Below are 10,119 nucleotides of genomic sequence, written 5' to 3'. Positions count from 1 at the left end.
TGTATGGAAGGGAGGCTGTTTTCCCATCTCAGGCTCCTGTGGGTGTGGCTGTAAATTTTCTTATATTTTCAGCACTTTTACAGGGAAATGTGGAGTGGACAAAGAATGAAAATATGTCTGGTATAACTTTCTGGACAGCTTTCCATAACACTCCTTAACAAAGATGCTTTTGAGATGTTTATGGAATAAAGAGGAGTTCCCAGTGCCCAGAGCAACATCTCTCAGGCACACGAAAAGCCAAAGCTTGCCTATGAGAGGACAATCTTAAAAAAAGTACAGAGAGGGCTATTGTGTTGGACAAGAGGTGCTTCTATTCAACATGAAGTAGGGGTGAAAAGGAGAATGTTGTATTTCTATTGTTGAAACATAAAAATGTACAAATTGTACATTTTTATGTTTCAAGAGGAGTTGTACAATTTGATGAAACAATCATTGTATTTTTGCAGGACGGATTGAGGCAGACTTCAGTGGGCCTTACCCAATTGGGGAAATAAACGGCAAAACTGTCTCATTAGTCAATTCAGCAGGGGACATTCTTAAAACGAAATATAGTATGGCTCACCTAAAACCTGACAAGCAAACCAAACCCTTGGCAGATACCAGTTCAAACAAACGGTAAGTGAAGTAGTCTGACATCATTACAGCCCCATTTATATAATGAATCAAACTGTAACAAAGTATCCTATCCTTGCAGCCCACACATAGAGAAAGCCACTGAGAGAATGCCTGTCAGGCCTACGGTCAATGTGTATGCACCCCAGAGACAGGTATTATCTAATAATAATAATAATAATAATAGATTTTATTTGTAAAAAGCGCTTTATATTGAGTAAACAATCTCAAAGTGCTACAGTGTATTAAAAAAATAAATAAATAAATAAATAAAAAAGATAATGAAGAAATAAATAAAAAATAAAAACTAGAACAGCCAAATAGCTACAGCTAGTATGCACATCTAAAAAAAGGCTTTTTTACAAAGAAGGGCTTTTAAGCCTTTTTTAAAAGCATCCACAGTCTGTGGTGCCCTCAGGTGGTCAGGGAGAGCGTTCCACAGACTGGGAGCGGCGGAGCAAAAAGCCCGGTCTCCCATATTTTGTAGCTTTGTCCTCGGAGGTAGGAGGAGGTTTGCCTGTCCGGAGCGGAGGTGTCGTGTGGAGGATTTGGGGGTGAGTAGTTCTTTGAGGTAGAGGGGGGCATTTCCATGGAGGCACTGGTGGGTTAGCAGGGAGACCTTGAATTCAATCCTGAGTGGAACAGGAAGCCAGTGAAGGGATTTGAGAATAGGGGTGATGTGGTCATATTTCCGCACTCTCATTATCATCACTCTCAGTATGTATCTAAAGAAACATACTGATCAATGTGTTTTGGTGTATATGTTCTTTGTTGTTTCAACTTTCCGTAATTAAGGTTCCCCGCTTACTAACACTTTTCAAAGAATGTATTATGTAACTATGTAAAAATCATCCTGCGGCATCCACAAGATGCTTGCTTTAAAAAAAGACTACATAGAAGATCAAGGTTTGAAAGTCGTAGCAAAGTTCTGACATGTTTGGTTAGTTGTTCAGCCTACCCAATTTCGTGTTTGAGGTTTGGCTTATTCTGTGCATGTGTGCATGTGTATATTCTGTGCATGAATACTGCAGCATCCACAAAATGCAGGCTTTAAAACAAGACCACATAGAAGATCAAGGTTTGAAAGTCGTATTAAAGAATTCTGACATGTTTAGCCTACCAATGTTCGTGCTCAGGGTTTGGTTTATTTTCTGCGTGTGTGTATATGTGTAAATACGGTACGTATATACTGATCTTCCATTTTTGTATGTATAATTTACTTTTTCAGCCAGCCAATTTCAAACAGGAGTTTTTGAAAAATATTAAAATGATTGTTCAACAAACTTTTTCCTACAGCATTTTGTGTGGGCTGTAAACAAACTCTCATTTAGTGACACAAACCTTGACTTTATAATAACTTTGTGATCTGCTCTTTTTTAAAATGGGCTCTTTCAGACCAAACATTTCAATCAAGTATTCCGTCTTGTTTTCTGAAAGTACTTTTATATATTTGGTGATCGATAAATATTTTTGTCTAATTATGCTTTTTCCTTTAGTTCATTCTCTGTAGACTTCAAATGATGAGGGCCAAGTGGAAGCTGTTGTCGGACCTTTTAAATTGTACGACACGTCCTTTAGGACACTTGAAGGCACAAATTGGCTGGCAGATGAAGTAAGAGTTTTTAATTTGATCACCATCTTTTAAAATAGTTTAAAAATGTTTTCCTTCTGCTTCTGCACACAATTAGATTATTATTCACTTGTTTTTTTTTTTGTTTGTTGTTTGTTTTATTTTTTTTGTCCATGGTCTGTGCTTATGGTATGCTTTTAATGTGTAATGTTTTGTGATGTATGTATTTTTTTGTATCATGACCTGTTGAATGTTTACTGTATTAACCTGCCTTAGGACAACGGATGAAAATGACCTATTGTGCCAACTACGGCATATTTACATTGTTGCTCTATGTCAGTGGTTCTTAACCTTGTTGGAGGTACCTAACCCCACCAGTTTCACATGCGCATTCACCGAACCCTTCTTTAGTGAAAAATAAAATGTTTTTTTTCAAATTCAAGACAAAGTTGTATGTTGTTGGTAACACTTTAATATGGGGAACATATTCTAAGTAACAAATACTTAATTTAGAGTTATTTGGTTAGGGTTAGTGTTAGAGGGTTAGGGCCAGGGTTAGAGGGTTAGGGTTATAATAAGGCCATGCCGAATAAGGCATTAATAAGTACTTAATAATGACTAGTTAAGAGCCAATATGTAACTAATTTGCATGTTAATAAGCAACTAATTAATGGTGAATATGTTCCCCATACTAAAGTATTACCATGTTTTTTTACTTGTGCACAAAATGAACCGTGCATGAACATCACCTTGTTCAAAGAACAAAAACAACAGTGCATAAACTCACAACAAATGACACATCTGCAAATTAGTGTGACTTCTGCTGTTGCCGTATCCGTAATACGCCGATAGGGAGAAGTTTTTATTTACACGATGAGTCGGGTGTGTTTTGACCTCCGCCGAACCCCTGAGCCCGACTCACCGAACCCCTAGGGTTTGATCGAACCCAGGTTAAGAACCACTGCTCTATGTTAATGAATATGCATTGTCCTACTTCACATAAATAAATACAGGTAAAAGCCAGTAAATTAGAATATTTTGAAAAACTTGATTTATTTCAGTAATTGCATTCAAAAGGTGTAACTTGTACATTATATTTATTCATTGCACACAGACTGATGCATTCAAATGTTTATTTCATTTAATTTTGATGATTTGAAGTGGCAACAAATGAAAATCCAAAATTCCGTGTGTCACAAAATTAGAATATTACTTAAGGCTAATACAAAAAAAAGGGATTTTTAGAAATGTTGGCCAACTGAAAAGTATGAAAATGAAAAATATGAGCATGTACAATACTCAATACTTGGTTGGAGCTCCTTTTGCCTCAATTACTGCGTTAATGCGGCGTGGCATGGAGTCGATGAGTTTCTGGCACTGCTCAGGTGTTATGAGAGCCCAGGTTGCTCTGATAGTGGCCTTCAACTCTTCTGCGTTTTTGGGTCTGGCATTCTGCATTTTCCTTTTCACAATACCCCACAGATTTTCTATGGGGCTAAGGTCAGGGGAGTTGGCGGGCCAATTTAGAACAGAAATACCATGGTCCGTAAACCAGGCACGGGTAGATTTTGCGCTGTGTGCAGGCGCCAAGTCCTGTTGGAACTTGAAATCTCCATCTCCATAGAGCAGGTCAGCAGCAGGAAGCATGAAGTGCTCTAAAACTTGCTGGTAGACGGCTGCGTTGACCCTGGATCTCAGGAAACAGAGTGGACCGACACCAGCAGATGACATGGCACCCCAAACCATCACTGATGGTGGAAACTTTACACTAGACTTCAGGCAACGTGGATCCTGTGCCTCTCCTGTCTTCCTCCAGACTCTGGGACCTCGATTTCCAAAGGAAATGCAAAATTTGCATGGTTGGGTGATGGTTTGGGGTGCCATGTCATCTGCTGGTGTCGGTCCACTCTGTTTCCTGAGATCCAGGGTCAACGCAGCCGTCTACCAGCAAGTTTTAGAGCACTTCATGCTTCCTGCTGCTGACCTGCTCTATGGAGATGGAGATTTCAAGTTCCAACAGGACTTGGCGCCTGCACACAGCGCAAAATCTACCCGTGCCTGGTTTACGGACCATGGTATTTCTGTTCTAAATTGGCCCGCCAACTCCCCTGACCTTAGCCCCATAGAAAATCTGTGGGGTATTGTGAAAAGGAAGATGCAGAATGCCAGACCCAAAAACGCAGAAGAGTTGAAGGCCACTATCAGAGCAACCTGGGCTCTCATAACACCTGAGCAGTGCCAGAAACTCATCGACTCCATGCCACGCCGTATTAACGCAGTAATTGAGGCAAAAGGAGCTCCAACCAAGTATTGAGTATTGTACATGCTCATATTTTTCATTTTCATACTTTTCAGTTGGCCAACATTTCTAAAAATCCCTTTTTTGTATTAACCTTAAGTAATATTCTAATTTTGTGACACACGGAATTTTGGATTTTCATTTGTTGCCACTTCAAATCATCAAAATTAAATGAAATAAACATTTGAATGCATCAGTCTGTGTGCAATGAATAAATATAATGTACAAGTTACACCTTTTGAATGCAATTACTGAAATAAATCAGTTTTTCAAAATATTCAAATTTACTGGCTTTTACCTGTACATAAAATATGTCTGTAGGTTATAGTCTCATATATTGAAGTGCTTGTTGGAAAAGAGAAGGCAAGTTGCTTCTCCTTAGTAAATTATCCTTTATTCTTTTGTCGCTGTATTTGTTACATGTGTACAGGGGAAGAAGACGGCACAGACAGGAGGGACGTCGTTTTAGCTCTATGTTTATTCATATATATATGAACAATATATATAAATAAGAAATAATAATAATAATAATTAACAAGGGAATGGAGTGTGACTAAGCCAAAAGAGTGTGTTAAAAGTTAAAGTACCCATGATTGTCACACACACACACTAGGTGTATGTGTGGGACTATGTGTAGCAATTATCTGATGAGTGTTGCTGGTAGTGTTGAGCGTGAGGCGGAAGTCCAAGAGGGGCAAAGCTGGCTCGGAAGTCCGTGAGCAGACGTGAGGTTGAGGGGAAGAGAGAGGCGTCAAAGTCAGTGTCCAGGCGGAAGGTCGAGATCCAAGAGGCAGCCAGCCAGGTAAGCAGAGGGAATACAGGGAGACGAGACACACTGCTTGTGACGCGGGAATGGGGGTACGCTGCTGGAAGGCGAAAAGAAGGACACGAGACGAATGAACACGACGGGGGAGAAACACAGAGAGAGAAAGAGTGCATAGAGCTTGCTAGGATCGGCTTACTGTACAGGACAGGTCGCTACGTTCTGGCCCCGGGTAGCAGGTTGTGCTGGTTTAAGAAGGCAGGTCTTCTCATCAGCGACAGGTGCGTTGATTGCTGGCGATCGATTGCAGCTGCTTGCTGCAGCCGGAATGGCGCGCGCCTGGCGCGCTCTTGGAGGTGCGCCCGGCGCAGCTCACAGATGGATACGCACTGGTGTGCGCCCGGGCCGTGGCAGTATTCTTCATCATTTACAACCATTCTTTAGAATTTGAGTAACACAAACTTGTTTTTACTGAATCCTGTCCGTCATTTCAGTGCTGTGGTTGCAACAAGTCCTTTTGTAGATGGAAGATTTTAGACAATGAGAAAGGTGGGTTTTTCCTATCAAGAAGGCTCAGCAGCACCTACGCGTTCTGAGAGTGCCCAGAAAGCACAACCTCAATTCCAACCTGCTGTTGACCTTCTACCGTTTATCCACTGAGAGCCTGCTGATCTACTGCATCACAGTATAGAACGGCAGCTGCACCGTGGCAGACGGGGAGAGGCTGCAGAGTTGTAAATGCGGCTCATAAGATCATCGACTGCCCTCTCCCCTCCCTGATGGACATCTACATCTACTGCTGCCTCAGCAAATCCGAAGTAACAGCAATGACAGCACTCTCTGACCTGTTTGACCTGCTGCCCTCAGGGAGGTGCTAAAGGTGCATTAAAGCTAGGACAAGCTGACTCAAGAATAGTTTTCTCCCAAAGTAATAACCACCCTGTACTGTTGTATGCAGTGACTTTTCATTGCTTCTGCAAATAATCAAAACCTTCAATTCACAATTTTCCACGTTTGCAGTATATTTAAATATTCATATTTAATACTTATATTCACCATATTTATCTCAGGTTACCTCCAATGCAACAACCTTACTTCTTTTTATGCATTAGTGTTGTCCCGATACCAATATTTTGGTACCGGTACCAAAATGTATTTCGGTATTTTTTGGCACCACAAAAATGGCATTATTGGCTTTATTTTAACAAAAAATATATATATTAAACATATGTTTCCAATTGGCCCTAGTGTGTGAATGTGAGTGTGAATGTTGTCTGTCTATCTGTGTTGTCCCTGCAATGAGGTGGCGACTTGTCCAGGGTGTACCCCGCCTTCCGCCCGAATGCAACTGAGATAGGCTCCAGCACCCCCGCGACTCCGAACGGGACAAGTGGTATAAAATGGATGGATGGATGTTTCTTATTGCAACAAAAACATATATACATTAAACATATGTTTCTTATTGCAAGTTTGTCCTTAAATAAAATAGTGAACATACAAGACGACTTGTCTTTTAGTAATAAGTAAGCAAACAAAGGCTCCTAATTTAGCTGCTGACATATGCAGTAACATATTGTGTCATTTTCCATTCTATTATTTTGACAACATTATTAAGGACAAGTGATAGAAAATTAATTATTAATCTACTTGTTCGTTTACTGTTAATATCTGCTTACCTTCTCTTTTAACATGTTCTATCTACACTTCTGTTAAAATGTAATAATCACTTAATCTTCTGTTGTTTGGATGCTTTACATTAGTTTTGGATGATACCACAAATTTGGGTATCAATCCGATACCAAGTAGTTACAGGATCATACATTGGTCATATTCAAAGTCCTCATGTGTCCAGGAACGCATGTCATGAGTTTATAAACATAATATAAATTAAAAAAAAAAAAAAAAAGATTTTGTGATGCTAAAAAATATAGTAGTATCGACTAGATACACTCCTGTACTTGGTATAATTACAGAGGATGTCAGGTGTAGATCCACCGGTACTTTTTAGAGGCTGTATAACACAGAATATTATTCATTAGTATTGTGGGACTATACTAATACCGGTATACCGTACAACCCTACATTGTTTATATAGTTTATATACAGGCATGAATAGCAGCCTGATTGGCCACTGCAACCAGATGTGTCGGGCTGCCAATTAGGGACAGGTGAGGGAAATGGAACACAATTAAGAGCGCCGACAGGAAGCACAAACACCAAACAAGGAACCACCACCAGAAGTGAAGTGACAGATCGTCACAATAATGAGCGCAACAGAGGACCCTCAATTGTTTGCTATTTACTTATGATTTCGAATGCACACAAAAAGCCATGCGTCTGTGTTCTCGTCTTACATAAGGAGTGTGAATGATTAACAGCCCATCTCTTTCCAATTTTTGCGTTTTTCCCGTATGACTAATCTGATAATATGGTCAGAGTGCAGAAGCGTTACTCCAGTGATGTAGAATTTACAAAAATTAAAGAATTGATCAAGTCGTGAGGATCCACCTCATTCATATATATAATTTATATTTACTTATTTATGAAATATATTTTTGTTAACAAGTTAAAGGTGTTTAATGATAATGCAAGCATGTTTAACACACATAGTTAATATTGTTAATAAATTAAAGGTGTTTAATGATAATACAAGTATGTTTAATACATATAGTTAATATTGTTAACAAGTTAAAGGTGTTTAAAGATAGTGCAAGCATGTTTAACACATATAGTTAATATTGTTAACAAGTTAAAGGTGTTTAATGATAATACAAGCATGTTTAACACATATAGTTAATATTGTTAATAAGTTAAAGGTGTTTAAAGATAATGCAAGCATGTTCAACACATATAGTTAATATTGTTAACAAGTTAAAGGTGTTTAATGATAATGCAAGCATGTTTAACACATAGTTAATATTGTTAATAAATTAAAGGTGTTTAATGATAATACTGTTACGATCCGCTGCACGGATCATAGTTTGTTTATGTTTCTCGTCACATATGTTTTCAGCACATTTGATTTTGTTTGTGTTCAGTTGCCATGTCAGCTGATTACTTTCACCTGCCTCTGGTTAGTGTTCGGGACGCGCACCTGTTGCCCGGGCACTAATCAGAGGGCTATTTAGTCTTTGCTCTGGCCTCACTCTGTCTGGCTTCGTAGTTTGTTCCCACACAACTGATGACGACGTTTATTTCATGTTCCTTAGCTGCTAGTTTTCACGCTAGGCTATTTTGGTTTACTAGCTCCCACGCTAGCCCTTTTGTTTTGCCTTTTGTGCTACGTGTATGTCTTTTGTTTATTCATCGTATGATTTATATGTTAAATAAATCATATTCCTACCTGCAAGCTGTGTCCGAAGCCGTCTGCACCCTTGGGAGAACCACACCCGCATCACTATGCGACCAAGTCGTCTCAGTACGAAGCCAGCTGAAAACAATTCTCCCACACTGGCTAACGAGGAGTTGGACGAAGGTACGCTCATGGTGTTGCGAGCGATGGAAGCCGAGACGCTTCGCTATTCGACGGAGGAGAGGTCGAATCTCATGTGGGGACCTGGAGGCTCTCTTATCCCCATCGATTCCCTCTGGTCGGAAGACATCGCCGCTACACCGCAGTACCGTGCGCGCCGTCAAAGACGGAAGCCGGCCAGGAGGTCTTTCCCTCGCCGCCAAGACGCGCCGCTCCTGCAAACTCCTCCCCCGGACCGAAGCAAGCTACATGCAGCTCAAACTTCCCCTCCTCAGATGTTTGGCAACCCAATCGACCACTTTGCCAAACATTTCTCCGATTGGGCTGTCAGTCACATGGACAGCATCAACAATGACGTCATTTCATTGGCGCCCCCCGAAGAGGTAACTCCGCCCACTCCCGATGACATCATTGAGCAAAAAATTTTTTTTCCATCTTCTGCTTCATTCAGTCAGCCACCTCCAAATGACTTTTATTCCAAGATAAAACATTATCAGGACATTTTTATTAAGTATAAGTCTAGTCAGTCACATTCTGATTTTCAGACTCCACCTCCAGTGAATTTGGTTCCGCCCCCAGTGACTATTGCTCCGCCCACTGCACATATTTCTTCCCCCTGTGCTCCCACCCAATCTCAAGTGAGGAGTGATAATAGTCAATTTGGACAATTTAAAGAAGAGTATACCCCCCTCCATACCTCCCCCCACCCACCCTTGAAGACGGTTCCAAACCGCAAAGAGCGCGTCTGGTATCCGCGTCTTGAGGGGGGGGCTAGTACTGGGAACTGTGCTAGTGCGGTGGCATAACTTCGGCGTACTAAGCCGCAACCACCTGCACGGCCACCGCCACCAGTTTTTTGGCGTGCTAAGCGGCAACCTCCTGCACGGCCACCGCCACCAGTCTTTCGACGTGCTAAGCCGCAACCCCCTGCACGGCCACCGCCACCAGTTTTTTGGCGTGCTAAGCCGCAACCCCCTGCACGGCCACCGCCACCAGTCTTTCGGCGTGCTAAACCGCAACCTCCTGCAAGGCCACCGCCACCAGTCTTTCGGCGTACTAAACCGCAACCTCCTGCACGGCCACCGCCACCAGTCCTTCGTCCTGCTAAGCCACAACCGCCAGCTAGGCCACCTCCAGCTGCACCTCGGCTAGCAACTGTTCCTGCACCTCGGCTGACACACCAAGCTTCGTCTCCTGTACCTCCTCCACGCCAAGCTCCACAATGCCAAGTTCCAATGCTGGTTCCCACACCAGCGCCGGCTCCAAGGCTGGTTCCCACACCAGCGCCGGCTCCAAGGCGGGTTCTCACACCAGCGCCGGCTCCAAGGCTGGTTCTCACACCAGCGCCGGCTCCAAGGCTGGTTCTCACACCAGCGCCGGCTCCAAGGCTGGTTCTCACACCA

Source organism: Nerophis lumbriciformis, linkage group LG10 (genome assembly GCF_033978685.3).
Source record: "Nerophis lumbriciformis linkage group LG10, RoL_Nlum_v2.1, whole genome shotgun sequence".
Classification (NCBI taxonomy): Eukaryota; Metazoa; Chordata; class Actinopteri; order Syngnathiformes; family Syngnathidae; genus Nerophis; species Nerophis lumbriciformis.
The sequence above is the reverse complement of the archived record's forward strand: the minus strand, read 5'-3'. Positions refer to the sequence as shown.